Below are 2,899 nucleotides of genomic sequence, written 5' to 3' on the forward strand. Positions count from 1 at the left end.
TTGGAAAATTAAGAAACAAGAAGTTACAGAGATGTAAAAAAAAGGTGCAGCAGCAATGGAAAATCAATTCATTTTATTTTATTTAATGACTTGACCTCCACATTCTGTTCTAAGCAGAGATGTAACTTGCACATGATAGGTGCAAACATCCTAAATCTTAAATCACATCCTTTACATGGTTTGTTTATTTATTTATTATTATATACAAAAATGTTCAAACACATTCAGAGATAAAGTTGTTAAACAATAAAGAAAACAAACCCAACATTAACAACAAACAGAACAGGAGATTATATATATCAATAGCTTCCCATTAAAATTACTGCCACAGAGGCAGTCAAGTATTCATGTCATCCAGAATCATAAAATCATAGAATCACCAAGGTTGGAAAAGACCTGCAAGATCATCCAGTCCAACTGTCCACCTACCACCAATGTTTCCCAACTTATAGTTAGTACAACATCTACATGCTTCTTAAACGCCTCCAGGGACAGGGACTCAACCACCGCCTGGATGGGCCTTTCCAGCACCTCACCAATCTTTCTGAGAAGAAATTTTTCCCAGTATCCAACCTGATTCTCCCCTGGTGCAGCTTGAGGTTTCTAGTACTATATACCTTATAGTCCTATCACTAGTTATTCAGAAGAGGCCAACCTCCACCTCTCCACAACCTCCTTTCCTTTCAAGTTATAGAAAGCAATAACCCTGCCCTGAGTCTCCTCTATTCAGACCAAACAATCTCAGCTCTGTCAGATGTTCCCATAAGTCCTGTGCTCCACATCCCTCGCAGCTTTGTTCTCTTCTCTGGAAACACTCCTGGTCCTCAATGTCTTTGCTGTCACAAGGGGCCCCAAACTGAACACAGCACTCGAGGTGCGGCCTCACCATGGCTGAGTACAGAGAGACAATCACTTCCCCACACCTGCTGGCTGCACTATTTCTGTTAAAGCCAGGATGCCATTGGCTGTCTTGGCCATCTGGGCACACTGCTGGCTCATGTTCAGTCAAACATTGACCCATACCCCCAGGTTCTTTTCATCCACAATGTCTTCCAGCCACTCTGCCCCGAGCCTGTAGCATTGCCTGGTGCTGTTGTGGCCAAAGTGCAGGACTCAGCACTTGGTCTTGAACTTCATCCCCTTGGCCTCTTTTCTGTGATCCAGCCTGTTCAGATCCCTCTGAAGGGCCTTTCTATCTCCAGGCAGACTGACATTTCCTCCCAACGTGGTGTCTTCTGCAAACTTACTGAGGGTGCTCTCAATGCTCTCATCCAGCTTGTATTATACTGAACAATGTGCCAACCCTTTGGGATCACCACACATGACTAGCCACCAGCTGGATTTAACTCCATTCACCACCACTCTCTGGGCCTGTTCATGCAGCCAGTTCTTTATCTAGCAAAGAGTGTATGTTTCCAAGCCACGGGCTGCCAGGTTTTCTAGGAGAATGCTGAAGGAAACAGCATCTCCCCAAACTGAAAGCGGTATAGATTTCAACTTCTCAATAACCTCTCAAATGGCAACCTACATTTACATGCATGTACATATACACATATAAATACATTTAAACTCACATACACTGAACAAGGCGGGAAGAAGTCTTACACCTTCTGGTGTCCTGTGGGGACACATTTCCAGTGTCAAAGAGCAGTTTGTTGGGCTGTTTTTGACGCAACTTCTTTTCTTCCTCTCTTAAAACACCCCTCTGATCTTCATAGTATGCACTTTAAGATTCAAAGCATAGTTCAATTTCACATTTCTTTTTTGAGAAATCCCATTACCAAAACCAAAATTTGCCTCATGTGAGCTAACTTGAGGCCAGCTGATATGTAGAAGTACCTGTGTGGGATATTGTTCCTACTGGTTTTGATGCACTGTTGAGAAAGGGATGAAGTTCTATGGTGAGCTGAGTGAAGCTGGAGAGAACATTTTCAGTCAGTTGTGAGCAGCTTTTCTGTGTTGCAAAAGGAGCAATTCAAAATTTGTCAAAATGCAACAACTGATGTCCAACGTGCAAAGCTTCTGCTTTTTCAGCTCTACTTGATGTCAGTTACATTAGAGACATTTCAGCACATTACAGGATACAGTAAGTACTCGAAGATTAACTTCAAAGTCAAACAGAATGAAAATCCACATTCGAGATGGGAAAATAGCAAAGAAAAGTATTTGCATGTTAAGAAAAAAAAAAGAGGGAGAAAGAAGGGGACTTTAGTAAAACTGACAAAACAGTTTCTGCTGAAGTGCTGAAAACAGTTTTGGCAGAGAGAAAGCTGTAATGCTGTGAGTGGATGGAAGAGGGACTTGAAGAGCAAGGCAAAACCATCCTAAATTATCATGTGGGCCTGCAAAACAGGAATAATTGAATTTCTGCCTTGTGATTATGGGACTTCTCAGGAAAAACCTAGACTGTGAGTCTCTTCATTCAGTGTAGGTAAATAGAGGCTCGTGTCCAAACTAACGAAACTCATGTAAAGTTTTCATGTAAAAAAGTACTGTGCAATGTCTTGTATACCTTTTATTATTATTATTGTTTCCTTCTTTGGAGGGGTAGAGCAGGCAACTGTGTAGGACACGCTCAAAGAAAATGACACTGAATGAGCCGGACTTGGACACTATACTCTCAAGAAAGTAAACAGTGTTTTATTTTATTATTATCATTATTTTAATTAATTAATTAAATTAATTCTTTTTAGTTTTTACTTTAAATACATTAAGTTATCCTCTCTTCTTTTACCTCCTTTTCCATCCTGTGAAATAAATAATTTCAGGAATTGAAAATGTAATCCATGCATGAAGTGGTCTCAAATACTCTTAGGTTTAGCTTTTCTTTCATTGCATGAGATATTTTGCTAGATAAAATTGAAGTAAATAACATGAGTCAGTCTAACCTATTAAAAGG

This window comes from Cyrtonyx montezumae, unplaced genomic scaffold (assembly GCF_038088225.1).
Source record: "Cyrtonyx montezumae isolate F1298 unplaced genomic scaffold, pur_monq_1.0 scaffold_3, whole genome shotgun sequence".
Taxonomy (NCBI): domain Eukaryota; kingdom Metazoa; phylum Chordata; class Aves; order Galliformes; family Odontophoridae; genus Cyrtonyx; species Cyrtonyx montezumae.